The sequence below is a fragment of the Bos grunniens genome, chromosome 7, assembly GCF_055505025.1.
Source record: "Bos grunniens cultivar Pamir isolate PY7600 chromosome 7, Bosgru_T2T1.0, whole genome shotgun sequence".
In the NCBI taxonomy this organism is placed as follows: Eukaryota; Metazoa; Chordata; class Mammalia; order Artiodactyla; family Bovidae; genus Bos; species Bos grunniens.
The window spans coordinates 63,556,781-63,576,765 of NC_141171.1; the positions used below are offsets into that span (position 1 = coordinate 63,556,781).

At 39.0% G+C, this 19,985-nt stretch overlaps 1 long non-coding RNA gene across 30 annotated transcripts in view; it reads left to right on the forward strand.

The window, feature by feature from the left end:
* LOC147369714 (uncharacterized) overlaps window positions 1-19,985 on the forward strand; it is a 694,358-nt gene that overhangs the window by 349,347 nt on the left and 325,026 nt on the right. The window lies entirely within an intron of this gene.

A 19,985-nucleotide genomic window follows, 5' to 3' on the forward strand; every position in this document is an offset into this window, starting at 1 on the left:
TACTTACTACATGACCCTTTATAGAAGAAGTTTGCTGACCCACAAGTCTATACTCCTGTTTCCCAAAATGTGCTGTCAGTGACATTACCACAGTGGGATACAGTGAACACACAGGCATGAAAACTCCAAGGTAAATAAGGTTAAACAAATCTTTTGCTGCAGGACTTCACAGAGCCTTAAAATACCACTATGACCGTGAGTCCCTAAAAGGGGGATAAAGTGTGCTTTGCAGGTTTAAGAATGAAGTTTTAGGATTATTATTAATAGGACGGTATTATGGTTCTGATTCCTAAAAATGCCCAAATTCTTGGCTGAAAGATGCCTCTTCTTTCCATAAATTCCCTTGACAAGCAGTATCTCTAAGGAAAACTGAAATGAGAACAAACTGCCACTTAATCAGTAGCTGCTCAAGCGTCCAAAACTCCAATACAGGGCTCTCCTGTAAAAAGCCATAGTAAAACACACAATTTATAATTTAAGACCACACAAGAGACTTCCTATCCTTCCCCTGATTTAAATCCTGGAATATTACTGTTTCATGTCAGGCTGTGGATAAAGGAAGTGGAAGGGAATGAATGGAAAGTTAGATGCCAGGTATTTTTGCAGCCAAGATAAGTTTATTCAAGATCAGTAGAGAATCAAAAATTGAGGTTTACAATTGTGGTGAGCCACATATAAGTCCCCATGAAGCAAGGGAAACAAGGAAAGAAAGGGAGAAAAGCAAGTTGACAGGGCTATATATTTAAAAAGTTCACGGCTTCCAGTCCTTGCCAGTAAAGGAGTCTTTCTTCTCTCCCTGGCCTTTGCTTTCTTACAGGGCATGAGAGCTTTCCCTTCTGGTCTTCAAGGTCTGTTGTTCAGTTCAGTTCAGTTCAGTCACTCAGTCCTGTCAGACTCTTTGCGACCCCATGGACTGCAGCACATCAGGCTTCCCTGTCTATAACCAACCTGGAGCTTGCTCAAACTCATGTCCATCGAGTTGGTGATGCCATCCAACTATCTCATCCTCTGTCATCCCCTTCTCCTCCTGCCTCAGTCCTTCCCAGCATCAGGGTCTTTTCCAATGAGTCAATTCTTCACATCAGGTGGCCAAAATATTGGAGTTTCAGCTTTAGCATCAGTCCTTCCAGTGAATATACAGGACTGATTTCTTTTAGGATGGACTGGTTGGATCTCCTTGCAGTCCAAGGGACTCTCAAGAGTCTTCTCCAACACCACAGTTCAAAAGCATCAATTCTTCGGTGCTCAGCTTTCTTTATAGTCCAAGTCTTACATCCGTACATGACTACTGGAAAAACCATAGCTTTGACTAGGTGGACCTTTGTTGGCAAAGTAATGTCTCTGCCTTTTAATATGCTGTCTAGGTTAGTCATAGCTTGTCTTCCAAGGAGCAACTCTTTTAATTTCAGGCTGCAGTCACCATCTGCACTGATTTTGGAGCCCCAAAAAATAAAGTCTCTCACTGTTACCACTGTTTCCCCATCTATTTGCCATGAAGTAATGGGACTGGATGCCATGATCTTAGTCTTCTGAATGTTGAGCTTTAAGCCAACTTTTTCACTCTCTTCTTTCACTTTCATCAAGAGGCTCTTTAGTTCTTCGCTTTCTGCCACAAGGGTGGTGTCATTTGCATATCTGAGGTTATCGATATTTCTCCTGGCAATCTTGATTCCAGCTTGTGCTTCCTCCAGCCCAGCATTTCACATGATGTACTCTGCATATAATTTAAATAAGCAGGGTGACAATATACACAACCTTGACATACTCATTTCCCAATTTGAAACCAGTCTGTTGTTCATGTCCAGTTCTAACTGTTGCTTCTTGATCTGCATACAGATTTCTCAGGAGCCAGGTAAAGTGGTCTGGTATTCCCATCTCTAGAATTTTCCAGTTTGTTGTGATCTACACAGTCAAAGGCTTTGGCGTAGTCAGTAAAACAGAAGTAGGTGCTTTTCTGGAATTCTTTTACTTTTTTGATGATCCAAAAGATATTGACAATTTGATCTCTGGTTCCTCTGCCTTTTAAAATCCAGCTTGAACATCTGAAAATTCACAGTTCACATACTGTTGAAGCCTGACTTTGAGAATTTTAAGCATTACTTTGCTAGCATGTGAGATGAGTGCAATTGTGCAGTAGTTTGAACGTTCTTTGGCATTTACTTTCTTTGGGATTGGAATGAAAACTGACCTTTCCAGTCCTGTAGCCAGTGCTGAGTGTTCCAAATTTGCTGACATTGAGTGCAGCACTTTCACAGCATCATATTTTAGGATTTGAAATAGCTCAACTGGAATTCCATCACCTCCACTAGCTTTGTTCATAGTGATACTTCCTAAGACCCACTTGACTTTGCATTCCAGGATGTCTGGCTCTAGGTGAGTGATCACACCATCGTGGTTATCTTGATCATAAAGATATTTTTTGTATAGCTCTTCTGTGTATTCTTGCTACCTCTTCTTTAATATCTTCTGCTTCTATTAGGTCCATACCATTTCTGTCCTTTATTTTTCCTTATTCAATAATTAAGGTTTATAAATTAATTTTATTTTGCATTCTTCCCCAATTGATCAAGATCTTTCTTTGAAAGCATCGTGGTTCAAGAGTAGAGTTGTTAGTTTTAGTGTTTTTGGGGGTTTTTTGGTCCCTCAATGCTAGGAAGAAACTTTCCTTGGTGTAGTGTTGGCAGGAATGTGCAGATTGGAAACTTAATGAGGTCACATATGAGTAACAAGGGAGAACTCTCAGGCACTTGATATCATAGACATTGGAGGGCATCGGAAGCCATTACATTATCATCAAAGGTTTGGCAGTAAATTCCAACAAGCCTTGTCTGGATATCTTGGGAAAACCATCTCATGAGATGTCTGCTTCAATTCTGGGAAATCTCCCCCCCACCCCCTCCACACACATTTGCTTTAATCAGTAATGCCAAAATTAACATCTTTGTGAATAGTCATATTCTCATGTTTATGGTCAGGTCACAAGATAATGTGCAGGCCCAGGAGGGTTTGGTGCCTTCTCTAGGTGTGAATCCAACAGTGTATTCCTTGGAATTTGGTTGCAGGGGCGTTTCTAGCAAGGCTGAAGAGACTTATTCTGGAGGTATCTTATCCAATAGATGGAATCCTCAAGTTGCAAAGTGTGATGCTTCAGGTCTTTGTCTCCTAAGACTACACTGTGAAAAGATTTTTCTTCCAAAATAGGGTTATTTTTAATAGAAACAATTGGCCTTTTGCATATTGGAGTCTCCATCTTTCCTTTTATCACCATGGGTCAAAACAAAAAGGAGGCAAGTGCATAGGGCATCCTGTGACTATTTCAAAGAGTGAGGGGTTATAAATTCTAAACAGGGTGAATCTGAGACTTAGAGGGACCAAGGGCAATGTTTTTGGCTAAGGTATTTGGAGGGTCTGTACAAATTTTGTACATTAAGTCGTAATAATACCTTTGATGCATTCAACTAAATCAGACAATTGAGAGTGATAAGCACAGTGAAAGTGTAAAGCCGGTCCAACTGCACACTCTTATTGAATTACCTGACCTGTAAAATGGGTTCCTTGGTCACTGTGAAGTTTGACAGGAATTCCCAAAGATAGGGACAGTCTTCTCCAAAAGGATTTTAGCCTGTAAGAGGCAGTGGCCCATCTGTAAGGGAAGGTTCAGTTCAGTGAGAAAACATACAATCTATGACTGAAACTTATTTGTGTTCATCAGATGGAAGAATTTGTATGAAACCCATTTGCCAGATCTCAAATTGTCCATTGCTGCTACTGCTAAGTCGCTTCAGTTGTGTCCGACTGTGCAACCCCATAGACCGCAGCCCACCAGGCTTTGCCATCCCTGAGATTCTCCAGCCAAGAACACTGGAGTGGGTTGCTATTTCCTTCTCCATGGTCCTTCTCCATGGTCCATTAGGCAATTTTAAATGTCCAGCAGCAGTTCAAATCAGTTTCTCTGTGTTGTATTTGGGACAAGCAGGATAAGTGAGATAGGTACTTTTTGTAGCCTTGTTCATGCTTCAGCAACCAATGTTGATTCACGAAAGCTGTCACTTTGTCAGTAGACTGGTAGTTTAACCCACATACAATGGAGAGGAGTACGGATTTTAGAGTTTTTAGTAGGACTGGGGTGTTTTTTGTTCCAAGACAGAGCTTTCTCTTTTTATCAAACTGATGTTTGTTGAGTTTCCAGTCTTATTTTTCTTTTTCTGAGGCCAGTTGTGAGTTTCTCTTGCCATGTTTTCTAAATTATCATTTGAGGAAATATCCTTTTAGATCATGGCAGCGATTTGACTGCTCTTGATCTCTTTAAGGACAGAATTTCTTGCAGAAATATCAGCAACATGATTTCCTTTAGCTTCCAGAGAGTCAAGTTTAGATTGTCCTGGAATTTAATAACAGCAAAAGTGGCAGGTAAAATTATTTCATCCAATAATTCCTGAACATAGGGGCCATTTTAAATTTTATTTCTGCTGGAAATAAGGAAGTCATGTTGCTTCTGCAACAGTCCAAAATTACAAGATACTCTGAAAGCATCTTCTATCAGTTAAATATTGGCAGTTTTGCCCTTGACCACATTACAATTGTGTGTGTATGCTAAGTCACTTCAGTCATGTCCGACTCTGTGCGACCCCATAGATGGCAGCCCACCAGGCTCCCCTGTCCCTGGGATTCTCCAGGCAAGAATACTGGAGTGGGTTGCCATTGCCTTCTCCAATGCATGAAAGTGAAAAGTGAAAGTGAAGTCGCTCTGTCATGCCCGACTCTTAGCGACCCCATGAACTGCAGCCTATCAGGCTCCTCCGTCCATGGGATTTTCCAGGCAAGAGTACTGGAGTGGGGTGCCATTACCTTCTCCGAATTGTGTGTGTAAGAGTGTATAATTCAGCTTGTTGGGCTGAAGTAACCATAGGTAATGATGCTGCCTCAACAACATCAAAATGAGTTTCAATAGCATACTCAGCACAATATTCACCATTGTCATCTCTTAAATAAGAACTACCATTGAATCATGAGAAGTCAGCGTTACCCAGGGGAGTTTCCTGTAGATCATAGTGAGGAGTCAGAAGGTGGTAAGTTAGTATTAAGTAGTCATAAGGGACTTGCTTGGTGATGGAGGACAGAAGAGTAGTTATTACAGTATAAAAGAGATATGTGACAGGCAGTTAACAAAAGGACTTCATAGGAGGTGAGGTGGCTGAATGAGAAATGTTGAGTGTTACAAGAATTCAGGAGAGCTTCTACTGTATGAGGTCTAAAATTGGTTAAAGGAGACGACACAGAAAATTTCTTGGTGGTATTAAGGAAAAAAAAAAACAGTGGCTGTTCTAGCTTTCAGGCAAGTGGGACATCCCCATGCCACAGGATTCAGTTGCTGGTTATAATATCTTCTGAACTGATGGTGGTCCTCATGTTTTTGGGTGAGTACCCCAAGGGAAATGCCTTCCTTTCTATTCATAAAAAGGAAAAAGAGTCTGATAATTGAGATGACAAGGGCAGGTAGGTTCATCAAACTCTCCTTTGAGAGCTTAAAAGCTATATTGTTCTGTTCTTCCCATGAAATTGGGTTGGGGTTGTTATTGTTTTCTAAAGCATACAGATATTTGATCATAATAGAGAAATCTGGAATCTAGTTTAGGCAATAACCAACTGGCCTAAGAAATTGTCATGGTTGGTCCTTAGTTTTGGGTTTTGGAAACATGGGACACTATGAAATATATCTGGATCTATTTGCAGATATAGTTCTGATATCAAATTCTCTAAATATCAATCCTGGATTTGGACAAATACAGTTTTTCTTTGGTGACCTTGTTTCTTCAAGGTTAAAAGCTTTAGCCAGTGGATACTGTCTCCCTGTGAAGAGGTTTGAGAAGGAGAGCAAAGAAGCAAATTATCCACATACTGCAACAAAGTTGAACCTCTAGGGAACCTTATATCATCCAGATGGATCAGCCTCCAGGCTTTGTGAGAAATAAGGAATCTTTTGGAGAAGGCAATGGCACCCCACTCCAGTACTCTTGCCTGGAGAATCCCATGGATGGAGGAGCCTGGTAGGCTGCAGTCCATGGGGTTGCTGAGGGTCAGACCCGACTGAGCGACTTCCCTTTCACTTTTCACTTTCATGCATTGGAGAAGGAAATGGCAACCCACTCCAGTGTTCTTACCTGGAGAATCCCGGGGACAGGGGAGCCTGGTGGCCTGCCATCTATGGGGTCACACAGAGTCGGACACAACTGAATCGACTTAGCAGCAGCAGCAGCAGTAAAACAATGGAGTGTTACTGTCCAGGTGGATTGTTCTTCCCCAGTGAAGGCCAAAAAATACTGACTAGCTTCATCAACCAGAATACTAAAGAATGCACTGCATATATCAATTACTGTTAAGGAATTTGCTTCCAGTAGAAGTGGATATCAGTAATGTATAAGGGTTAGGAACAACAGGGTGTGAGGGCTAACAGGGTTGTTTATTGGGTGGGGATTCCTGGCAAATCTCCACCCTCAGCCCTTAGGTCTTCTTACCAGCAAAATGGGAGTGCCACAGGGACTAGTACAGGGACTAAACGAGGCCTTGTGCCTTGTAATATTCCGTTATGGGCTCTGTGCCTTGAAGGACTTCTTTACTTATAAGGTACTGATTAATTCTGGGTAGAGGTTTTGAGAGATCTATTTGAATCTTGATGCGAGGTGCACTGTGAATTTTCACTCACTTGGAGCTTTTGCTTATAAGGAAGGTAGTAGCTGATTCAACAGGGACAAATGATTGATGTTTCCAGAATCAGCTCTAGTGCCATCAGAGATGGGACAAAAAAAAAAAAAAAGGGTCATTAAATTCCCTGGTTTGTTACTTTGATCATTACTGTCAATTTCTAGAATTATTTCCCCCTTTTGTGAATAAGAAATTCTGGCATGTTTCTCTAAGAAGTCTTGAATAATAAAATGGATAGATAGGCATAGAAGAACTAAGGACAAAAGCGCTCATCTATCTCAAAGGGCCTAAACAAAGGAATTAGGTTCAGAGACTGAAACCTCTTGAGGTCTGTTAAAGATGCCAGTATCTGAACAATTTGCTCTGAGCAGAGGCTGTTTTATGTTAGTGGAGTTGAGCATCAAGAGTGTGGTTCTGGTGCCAATTAGGACTGGAAGATATTCTTCCCCAGTCTGCGAAAAGGTTTTTCAAGCTGGTTAAGAGGAAGGAATGGGACAAGCCCCTGTAGCTCTTTGGAGCCCCATCACTGAGAACTGGGAGGGCTTTGGAGGGCTGAAGCCACCTGAAGTGCTTAAATCTGTAAGAATATTGTTTCCAATGTTCTGCATTTGCAATAGTAGCAGAAACTAGATGGTTTTGCTTTTGTCTATGAGTTTTTATTTGCTGAAGTTGAAGAATTTTGGCTGCCTTCCTTTGAGATGACTCAACTGAATCTGGAGTGGACTTAATTTTTTATTCCATCCTGGTCCTTTTTATTAGAAGAGTTCCAGTTCAGTCCATTAATAAAGAGTTAAAAGTACCTGGTTGGAATTAACATCTGAATGAAAACTAGAATTTTATTTAAAAATAATCTGAAGTCAATTGTAATAGTCGTGAATAGATTCATCATGTTTTTGCATGCAAAGTTCCAGCTTTTGTAAAGCCCTAAGAACTGCTCAATGAAGTTACCTTGTCTAATCATATAATAAGTTAGGGAGCTGATTTCCCAGTTGTAATTCTAGAGACCTTTTAGGATTTTCCCAGTCAGGAGTTTTCATCCAGTGCTGGGCTTGCCTTCACTGACAAGCATGTGAGCTAGCTGATACAAGTCAGAGAAACCAGATTGATAAATTTGAATGACTGTATAACATTCCTTAGCTAATCTGTGAGGATCTTTGGTTACTTTGGGAAAGACTTTGACTATGGCTGACATATCAGCTTTAGTCCAGAGAATATAAGAGATTAGGTGTTTAAAGCTTAATTTTAAAGGGAGAAGTTCTGAGATGTTCAGAGAAAAAGGGAGTAGGGAGAGTTTCAGAGGAAAGGGTAAGTTTAGCAGGAGAATTGGTATGGGGGAACTGAGGGCATCGAAGGGTCATAGGTGGTAGTGAAGTGAAAGTCGCTCAGTGGTGTCTGATTGTTTGCAACCCCATGGACTATACAGTCCATGGAATTCTCCAGGCCAGAATACTGGAGTGGATAGTCTTTCCCTTCTTCAGGGATGGTGGCATAGAAAGGAATGGAAATGATTGTGCCAGAGGTGGAGTCTAATCTTGAGGAACTAAGGGAGAGAAACAAGATGGCGCCAGAGGCAAGACTGAGACAAAGGAGCCGAGGAAGACTAGACTGAGGCTTCAGGAGCCAGTTTTTCTTTCTTCAGTGATTTGTCTCCATTACTTTAAAATCTTATTTTGCAGAGGGGAGAGTTTAGACTCCTGAAAAGGTCAGAAAACCTCAAGATACCAGTTGAAATAGGCTTTCCATCTAATTTGGACATTTTTGAGCTATTCTAATCCAGTTTAGTTTTAAGAAAATTATGTTTGAGGATTTCAAAAGTTTCCCATAATGACCATTGATACTGTAAATTACCTTTGGTCAGGTTGGTGCATTTAGTTAAAAATGCACATGAGGCAGGAACACAGTTTTTAAACACAAAATCTGCCAGAGTCCCTGTGGGGTGGGGGTGGGGGGAGGCACCTTCAAGATATTCAGATAACTGGCATCCCATTTCTTGGACATTTTTCTCTAGAGTAAAAGAGCAGTTTTCAAGTAGCTCACACAGCTCAGTGTAGACAGCTTGCAACTCATACAGCCTGCAAGCCTAACACCTGCCAATTCTAAGCAGGCAGCTTAGTCTTCGATAGCCCCTATTTTAAAGGAATGGGCCAATGGCTGAATTGGCACAGATTCAGTGAAGCAGCTTTTGTTCCTGAAGGAATGAGCTGCTGGCGTTTCAGCCAGCTTCACCTGAAAGTCTGATCTCAAAATCAGACTGGAGTGTCAAATGACTACTTGCATACAGAAGAAAACCTTAACCAGAAAGAGGAAATCTTAAAACAGATCCCTCTTTGCTTCAAAAGCAAAGAGGGTGTGAGCTTGGATCCAGGAAAAAGATACACATTTAAACTCCAGGGATCAGCAAGAAAAACAATGAGTTCAGTGGGTTCAATTTTGGGTACCAGACCTGTTTGCTCACCAGCTGTGGAGCCTTTTTAGGGGAGGAGGGGGTGGTCTTCTCTTGTCCCTCTTGACCCTTCTAGGTCAACATCAAAATGTTGACCTAGAATAAATAGATTACCAGGTATTTCTCTAGCCAAAATGGGTTTATCCAGGATTAGCAGGGAATTGCAATTCAGGATCTGCAACCATGGTGAGATGCATGTGAGCCTCATATAACAAAGGAAGGAGAAAGCCTTTATAGAGGGAAAAGGAAGTTGGGAGGGCTGTAGTTAACAGAAAGTCCATGGCTTTTCATTGGCTGAATCCTTGTCAGGAAGGGAGAGGAATTTTTCTTCTTCTTGAAGGGTTCTACTGTCACTGGAGGGCCTGGGAACTCCCCTTTCTGGTATCCCAATTCTATTTAATTAAGATTTCTGTTTATTAATTTTTTGCAGGAATTCTTTGTATGTTAGGGACAGTTGAGTCTTTCTCACAAAGGAAATAATATTTGAATGGGTTTTTAGGTGAAGTCCCCAGAAATGTTAAAATCTAGTTCTCTGCCTTATTTGTATATGCTCTCTGGAGAGTTGTAGCATCTCCTTTTCTGGAAATCACTAAGAGCATTAAGAATAGTATAGGCTACATTAGCGGTCTTGCATGGATTGCAGACAGTTCACAAGGAAAATGAAGACTTACTAGAATAACTATATGGAGCTGTCTGCAAAGAGAATGAGCTGCCTGGGTAGGCAGCACGCTTACATAACGAAAAAAAAGTTCAAGCATGAGATATATTGTAGAGGGAATTCAAATATCTCACTTATTCTAGGATTCTAAATTTTAAAGTTCTAAGTTTTATAGTCCCAACCAACTCTGAGATTCTGAGTCTGATGTAGAAGCATTGCATACCATTTGTTGTTGTTTTCCAAAGACAATGCCACTTTTGCACTTTATTTCTGTAAAAATAACTCGTATGTCCACTTGGGGGTAGTAAAGTATTTTTCAGTATCTCCAGGGAGTTTTCAGTATTTTCTCTGCAAATACATTAGATGTAAGTGAAATAGCACTAACGCGTTGTTGTGTTATTTCTTTTATTTTAGAAGTGACGGTTTCTTCTAGTGCATAAACAAACACAATAGGAATTACAGGCAAACACCGATTTCATTTCCTTTTTACCCCCCTGTAATGCCCAGAGATTTAAAAACAACATACAGATTAAAACTCTTTTATCAGCAACAGATATGCCCAGAAGCTGAATGATATTTGTGTTAACTCTAAATGGTAATTTTATTATATTCAGTTCACTAAGATAGTCCCAAGATGGTTTGAAAATTCCTGAGTTGTAAAGATCAGCCAACACTTGAATTATTCTCCTCTTAAACTGTTTCAGAATTTTTACTATTTTTTTTACCGTAATAATATAACAAATTACTATGAAACTCGGTGGCTTAAAATAATGAACCTTTATTATTGCACAGTTTCTGTGGGTTAGGAGCTTGGGTGCAATTTAGCTAGATAAGCCTGGCTCAGAATTTCTACTATCAAGGTGTCCACAGGCCTGCTGTCTTTTCAGGGCTTGACTGGGAGACAATCTGATTTCAAGCTCACTGGAAGCTGGGTCCTCTGGAGAAAGCTGGCTAAGAGAGAGGGAAAAGGAGGGCATGCCAGGAGAGAAGCCAGTCTTTTCTGTAATTTAATCTTAAAAGTGACATTCTATCATATGCTGTTCATTAGAAGCAAATTAGTATCATCTCGCCCAGACTTAAGGGGAAGGAATTACAAAAGACATGAGTTCCAGGGGACAGGGATCATTGCAGGGGGCCATTTTATAGGCTGCCTAACACTAGACAGAGTTCACAGTTATGTAATTTTAAGTTATTTCTCTTTTGAGTTATTGCTAAAACAGTGTTCAGCACTTAATCAGATTTCCACTTTATGGGTGGAATAACCAGAACCTGTCTTGCCCTGGTGTCAGTCAACATGGGTTCTGGCCTTTCCTCTGTGCTGACCAGCTGTATAACCCCAGGTTTAAGTCCTGAATCTTGGTTTCCTTATCAACAAAGAGAGGCAATATGATTATACTCTTTTTTAGAATTTAATTTTTATTTTATATTAGAGTATAGTTGATTTACAATGTTATGTTAGTTTCAGGTATACAACAAACTGATTCAGTTATACATATGTGCATATCCATTATTTTTCGGATTCTTTTTTCATATAGGTTATCCCAGAATATTGAGTAGAGTTCCCTGTGCTATGAAGTAAGTCTTTGTGGATTATCTATTTTATATATAGTTGTGTGTATATGTTAATCTCAAATTAGGAGTTTGGGATTGCATTCTTGATTGATAAGATCCCTTCTAGTTTGGATATTGTTTTCCAACAAGAAAGGTTCTGTTTTGTTCTGTTCAACTCTCTTTCCTTTAGACAAGAATTTCTCAGCCTCAGCATTGTTGACATTTGAGGCTGATAATTCTTTATGGTTGTTGGATGGCGGAGGTTGCTTTGGACCTTGTAGGGTGATAAGCAGATCCCTAGTCTCACTTGATATCAGAAATTTGTGACAATCAAAATGTCTCCGGACTGTGAGGAGCACAGATCTAGGCAGAGCTGTACTTAATCTAGCAACAAAAATGATTTCCTTTTCTGCAATATTTTGATTTTCCTCCACTAAGAAAAGAAAAAAAAAAAAAAACCTATACATTAACAAATACACAAGAGTTAATTTCTGCATTATTTTGAGTCACTTTCTGCAATATTTTGATATTTTCCATTAAGAAAAAAATCTATAAATTAATAAATACACAAGAGTTACTAACTTAACAAGTATTTGTAGTTTAAAAGAAAAAGGATCTTTGGAGGCAGAAATTCAAGGCTTAGAGATGAGAGGCTGTTTTCAGTGACACTGTCAGGGAGTGGGATGGAGGTAAGACTATTCATATTAACCATGAAAAATACTTATTCCACAGAAAAAAATGAAACTACTGGAGAATAATTTCCAGGCTCCACAGAAGTGATTGTGTGAAAGTACACATCTGTGATGGTGAATTTTATGTGTCAGCTTGACAGGATCATGGGGTGGGGTCTAAACATTTGGTCAGACTGTTTTCTGGGTGTTCCTATAAGGGTGTATCTGAATGAGGTTAACATTTGAATTCATTTGAATTAGAAGAATGAGTAAAGCAAATTGCCCTCTCTAATGCAAGTGGACCTCATCCAGTGAACTAAAGACCTGAATAGGACAAAAAGGCTGAGTTAGAGGGAACTTTGCCTGCTTGGCTGATTAAGCTGGGCTACCGGCCTTCTCCTGTCCTCGGGCTGGAAGTTATATGATGGACCGGCCTTTCCTGATTCTCAGGCTTTCAGATGTAGACTCTGTGACTACACTACCAGTTCTCTGGGATTGGGTCTCCAGCTTGCTTAAGATCCTGGCTTTTCTCTGTCTTCATAATCACATGAACCAGTTCCTCATGATTAATCTCTTTCTGTCTCTGTCTCTCTCTCTTAAGATGGATGGAAGAATTTTAGTCAAGTCACAACTTTTCTAAGCATCATATTCCAGGGCCCAGCACTATGTAGCACTTGGAACATTTCTTTGTCCACCACAGGGTCCTCCTGTTACCATTCTCAACTCCTGAAAGCCATTGGCAAGGATATTCTCTTTGGTCAGACTTCCGTCAGCCTCCTTGGAGCCCTCTTTTTGCCAAGGCCTCTCTTTGGTCCCCATCTTTTTTTTTTTTTTTTAATTGAAGGATAATTGCTTTATAGAATTTTGTTGTTTTCTGTCAAACCTCAACATGAATCAGCCATAGGTATACATATATCCCCATCTTTGTCTGAGTCTAGTTGTAGCAAAGAATCCTGCTAAGTCAGTTTATAGATCATCTTTGTTATCACTGATAGCCAATCAGGCTCTTTTCCTATTTATAGTAAAGTTCCTCAGTTGTGTCTGACTCTTTGTGACCCCATGGATTGTAGCCTACCAGGCTCCTCTGTCTATGGGATTTTCCAGGCAAGAATACTAGATTGGGTTGCCATTTCCTTCTTCAGGAGGTCTTCCTAACCCAGGGATTGAACCCGGGTCTCCTGCATTGTAGGCAGATGCGTTACCATCTGAGCCACCAGGGAAGTCCCTTCCTATTTATATCCTTTATCTAATCAAGTTGCTCTTCCCTTCCCCACCCTTGATGACTAACCATGTTTCTCTTGGTAATTTTATATCCACTTCCTCACCCAGGCCTATGCCCATAAATCCCCATGTGGTCCTCTTATATATAAGTTGATCTCTTCTCTCCATTGTAATAGCCTCTATTACTTATAAAAATAGTCTTGAAAAAGTCTTCCTTGCTATTTTTAATGTGTCTGGTGCAATTTTTATTTCATTTAACACCACAGTGCAATGACAGCTCCAGTAAATAAAATTTTCAGTAGACAGATTAAACCTAGATTTTCAGACATTTTTTCAATTTGAGTCAAAGTATGATTTAGGTTTTTTAAACTCTTAATGTGAACCATGTAAAAGTTACCTAGGCATGTTTTAAAGCTGCAACCTTCTGTCAAGAATTGGTCTGTGTGTAGGGAATAGAAACTAATTTTATAGCTAATCAAATAGACATAAACACATTGATGAAATTTTCTTTCATGAGGTCCAAAGACCAATATTATAGATTGAAGAATATGCTTTTTTTAAAGATATACTTTATCTTCTGAACTATCCAGGCTCTCGCTTCTTGTCATTCATTCAGACATAGTGAGATATAAGAGGAGCTATGAACAAGAGAGGGAGGAAATCAGTCCTGATACAGGCCTTAACACTCACTGTTTTACCTCGGACAAAGCACTTTTCTGTTTTGTGCTTTAGGTGTGTTGTATAGATTTGTAACTCAGAGCTAGAGATCTATACTTAGCAGTGAGTTAAACTTCATCTTCAACAATTATTAGCTATGTGACCTTGGGCGAGTTCCATAACCTCTGTGTTTAAATGTATCTTTCTTCTGTGGAATGAGGATTATAATAATGCTCATCTCTCAGGATCTGGGGAAGATTACATCAGATGGTAAATATAAAGCTCTTAGTACAGTAGCTGGAAAAGTATCAATAACTATTATGGATGTATGGAAGAAATGTTGGGTTAGATGATCTTGAAGACTCCATTCTCTAAATCTCTATGAATTTCATAAGTTATATAGAAGTTTAAAACAGGTTACTTGTCTCCATTCAGTCAAGGTCAGAGTTAAGAATTCAGTTCAGTTCAGTCTCTCAGTCGTGTCCGACTCTTTGCGACCCCATGAATCACAGCATGCCAGGCCTCCCTGTCCATCACCAACTCCCGGAGTTTACTCAAACTCATGTCCATCGAGTCGGTGGTGCCATCCCACCATCTCATCCTCTGTTGTCCCCTTCTCCTCCTGCCCCCAATCCCTCCCAGCATCAGAGTCTTTTCCAATGACTCAACTCTTCACATGAGGTGGCCAAAGTATTGGAGTTTCAGCTTTAGCATCAGTCCTTTCAATGAACACCCAAGACTGATCTCCTTCAGAATGGACTGGTTGGATCTCCTTGCAGTCCAAGGGACTCTCAAGAGTCTTCTCCAACACCACAGTTCAAAAGCATCAATTCTTCGGTGCTCAGCTTTCTTCACAGTCCAACTCTCACATCCATACATGACCACTGGAAAAACCATAGCCTTGACTAGATGTACCTTTGTTGGCAAAGTAATGTCTCTGCTTTTTAATATGTTGTCTGGGTTGGTCATAACTTTCCTTCCAAGGAGTGTCTTTTAATTTCATGGCTGCAGTCACCATCTGCAGTGATTTTGGATGCTTTAAAGAGCAATATTGCATAGGAACCTGGAATGTTAGGTCCATGAATCAAGGCAAATTGGAAGTGGTCAAACTTCAAATTGGAAGTGGAGATGGCAAGAGTGAACATCGACATTCTAGGAATCAGTGAACTAAAATGGACTGGAATGGGTGAATTTAACTCAGATGACCATTATATCTACTACTGTGGGCAGGGATCCCTTAGAAGAAATGGAGTAGCCATCATGGTCAACAAGAGTCCAAAATGCAGTACTTGGATGCAATCTCAAAAACTACAGAATGATCTCTGTTCGTTTCCAAGGCAAACCATTCAATATCACAGTGATCCAAGCTATGTGCCCAATCAGTAACACTGAAGAAGCTGAAGTTGAATGGTTCTATGAAGACCTACAAGACCTTTTAGAACTAACACCCCAAAAATATGTCCTTTTCATTATAGGGGACTGGAATGCAAAAGTAAGAAGTCAAGAGTTAAGAATACAAATGAAAAAAATGAATATAAATTTCCTTTCAATCAGTAAATTTGAATAACCATAGATTCAGTAGGTTAAGGATAAGGACTTATTTGTTATTCATTCTGTGTTTTTATTTTTAAAATATTTATTATTTATTTGACTTGTCTCAGGTCTCAGTTACGGCATGTGGGATCTTTAGTTGTGACATGTAAATTCTCAGCTGTGGCATGAGAGATCTAGTTCCCTGATCAGGGGTTGAGCGTGGTCCTCCTGTATTGGGAGCATGGAATCTTAGCCACTGAATCACCAGGGAAGTCCCTGGTTCTCTGTCTCTTTAGATTGAGCTCAGTGTCTGCTACTTGACATGTATTTAGTATTTGCTGGGGTGGGGCACTGAATAGAATATAGATGCACAGCAGCGAATAAATTTCTAGTCCTACTTCTTGCCTTTGGCTCCTGGCCCTTTCATTTATTTGTTTGTATGAATCGCAGCTCAGTTATGCTTGTCAAGCCTTAGTTATCCCATCTGTCAAATGGGGATTATTTTAAGATTTGCTTGATGAAGATGTCAAGCACATGGCCCAGGATCTGCCTCCTAGTAAGTGTCCAATAAAATAGCCACATATGATATAGATTTGATGCTGAGTTTTGGGGATGCAGCTAAATATCCTTTTCTACATGTACTGGAAATAGTGTACCAGTTAATACCCCAGTGGCTTTTCTCCTTGGTACTTCATCTCCGAGCTTGGTGTTTATACTAGAGTGACCACATTAATTGGAGCCTTAGCCCTGTCTTCTCATTTGGAAAGCCAAAAATCAGACATTTAATTCCCTAGGTGAAGACAGACTGAAGGGCTTCAGAAGCAATTAATATGCATGGCTGTTCCTTAGCAGCCTGATACCTTGTAGTTCTGCTGACTGCCATATCAAAATATTGATTAATCTTTTACATAATAGAGAAACAGTCTTTAATACATATTTGTGCCTTCATTATTCATGAAACCTTAGCAGTTGGTGATAGCATCTTGGGCAGCTTGTTTATGTGGTAGGAAATGGCTACAAAAGAAAAACAAAAACGCCTGACACAGTTCTTGGTGTAGCACTTGTTCAAATCACCTTACATTTGAATGCTGTCAAAGAGTTTATAGTTCCTAAAAACTGTAAACAAAATGGTGTTAAAAAATATATCTTTATGAAACAAAGGTTCCCATTCCTATGTGTCATTTTCCCACACTTATTATAGCACTTCCTAGGTGTCAGGCAATGTCCTAAGAACGTTACAAATCATGTGTTAACTTATTTAATCCTTATGTCATCACTCAGATATAGATACTGTCATTATGTCCATTTTATAGACAGGGAAACTGAGCCACAGGGAGATTAGGTAACATGCCCAAGGTCACACGACTGATCATCTTACAGCCAGAACTTGAACACAGGCATCAGACTCTTGTGTCCATGCACTTGAATTCTGTGTCTGCTGTCCTGTCTGTATTAATGATCTAATGGAAAGTCAATGGAGAGGTGATATTTGGGGATGATATTAAACTGAGAGGCTTTTTGATGAAGTAAGAGTCTCACTTGGAATCAGTGTAGTGATGTGGGGAACTGCAGATACTGGAGTCAGATAGTTCTGGGTTCAAACTCACTGTACTGCTTACTGGATGCGTGTCCTTGATCCCTCATTTCACTCCCTGTGGCAGTGCTATTATACCTCCCGCCCTTGGTGGGGCCAGGGCCTCGTAGAGATTGACGTGTACTGCTGGGTCCCCCGACTTTGGGGTTGACCATGTGACTTGCTGGCCACAGGAAGCAGGTACTTTAGGTGGCCCTGGGTCTTCATCAGTGCTCTGCCTCAGTAGGAGTGGAGCCAGCCCAGCTACAACCTGTAGGTGTATGAGTGAGACGTAAATACTTACCATGGTATGTCTCACTCACACTTTGTGCTTGCTTGTCTATTTCCCTGAGTGTAGTGAGGCTAAGTCAGATTTTGTCAACTGTAAAGGCGAAATACAATACCTCCCTCTTAGTGAAGCTGTGAGAACTTACTGAGCTAGAGTACAGATGAATGTTATGAAGTAAAACTTACTTCAGTTTCTATTGTTAAAGAATTGCTATCAAGTTAGGGTCAGTATTAAACTTTTCAGTGTTTATAAAGGGAAATATGAAATTATGATATGCTATGTGTTACTATAATATTCAAATAAGCAATATTTACCCAAGCTCCATTAAGATCTAGTTTCAAAAATTTCTTTTTTACTAACAGTATGTTCTTATCTATGCATTAACATGGGGTTCTTAATATACAAGTAATTTCATGTATTTGAAATGAATGAAGTGCTTTTCTTTTAGAATGGGCTTTTTATTTTATTTTAACCAGCTTAGTCTAAACATTTTAGCCTACTAAATTCATATGTATATTTTTTCAGTGTGTATATTTCTCATGTGTAATTTGGCTATATGCAACAATTTCTAGGATAGGTTAGTTAAAACTTTCAAACATTGACATAACCTGGAAAATATTTCCAAAGTATAACATATGCATATCTAATGTAGAGTCTAAATATGGTTTAATGATTTAAAAGGATAAAAAGAGAGGAAATAGATTTTTTAGATGAACTGAACCTTTGCTTGGCTTGCACTTTCCACATATTTAAAAAATGAGGTCTCAAGCCAAGGAGAGAGAATGTATAAATTTTGCATCTTTTTGCAATGAATCCTGTGGGATATTTAAAAACAGATGTATAGGGAAGAAAATGTGATCTGTTGCTTTTTCTGCATTAATTTTAATGGATATCATCCAAGGGTAATTCTTCCACTCTAGGTTAATTATAAAATGCTGATGAGTCTTTCATGTCATAATTAGTATGCTTTAGCTTATTTTTATCTCTTACCTCTTTGGTCAAAATCTGGTCCATTGACTTTTTTTTTCAATGAGTTAACTGCAACTTTAATTAGTCTATAATTATAGCAGTGCTATTGGGGATCTATTCTACAAACAAATCACATATATTGTAGCAAGATGGAGGATTGTCAGCATATTGATAATGGTGTGCTGATAAGCCAGGTCTTTGATGGGCAGTGTTGGGCAGTTTCTATGGCATAAATATTTCCACTGTGGCTAATGTCAAGCTACCCATCCTTTGACAGCTTCCTCTCAAAATTCTAAACAGGTAATAATAAACTTCTGTAAGCAAGTTCAAGCCAGCACACAAACAGCTAATTCTTACATACTGGACAATTATGTTGGAATAATGATACTTGTTAATTATCCTGCAGTACCTTCTTTCAACTGCAACTCATCCATTAAGAGAGAAGCTTTATGTAAGACTGTTAAGGACCCTTTAGAACAGTGATTATAATCATTTAAGTCATAGACTACTTTGAAGAGCAAATCAAAACTATAAATTTTCTCTACAAGAAAAACAAGTACACTGTAAGAATTATGACTGTGATTTCAAGGGATTCTTGTATCTCCTGAAACTTTTCCATGGGTCTCAGATTAATAATCACTGCTATCTCTTTGGGCCAAACTAATTTGGCAAGCAACATTCTGAATATCTTTGTTTCTGTTCACTAAGTTTGTAAATCACTAGAGAGCTCAAAAATCACTGTGTCATTGAAGTAGAGTTGAATTGCCAATACTTTGTTAATTGTGTTTACTATCTGGCCTCTTCTATCATTATCCTAAAATTCAGGAATCACAAGGAACTCAAGAGATGATGAGGTGCACTACTGAGTAACACTGAACAATTTAAGTTTTAGTTTCTCCCTTTATTCTACTAATTTTGTGTCAACTATTATATAAGGTAACTCTAGGACTTCAACTTTTATTGAAGGAAATATTCCTTATATTATAGGAAATATAAGCTTCCTGTATGTATATATGTGCATATGTATGTATGTCTCTATAGACAAAGCCTTAACACTTTTCCCTCCTTTTTTAGTGTTATGTTTAGTTAAACCTATTGCTCTCTGACTTGATCAAACACTGTTTTTTTATATATAGTCCCACAGTGCTTATATTTGGATTTTGTGGCACACTTCACAATTAGATTTAAACAACTGTGTAATGATTTTCAAAAAAAAATCATTTCTTCTACTAGATAAATAATTTAAAGGTGAGGTGATGCCACAATGCCCATTACCTAATGGGTTCTGAAAATTTGTTGAATGAAAGAATTAATAATCATTTTTTGATTTTTACATCTTTAAGAGAAGAAAGGAAAATGAGGATTTTAAAAAAGAGACTAAAGTTTTAATCAAACAACCAGATTACTAGCTTCAGTTTTAGTATTGTTTCTTTTGGAGTTGATGTTAAAGACAGTAATTGTATTAGACCTTCAAAAGTCAAGAAAGAAACGCAATTGTCCGGTTCTTGAGGTTTTTCTTTTGTTGAGTCTTTTCAACTTAATCCTTAAATGTCCAGAGAATTTTTGCTCACCAACATAAAGCATCACTAAGAATTCAGATTCATTAAAGTTGGCTTGTAATTAGCTAAGAGATTTAAAAAATATATTGAATTACTTTGAAGATGACTGTTCAGTTAGAAAATAATGTCAGAGACCAATATCCTCATTTATTAGTAGAA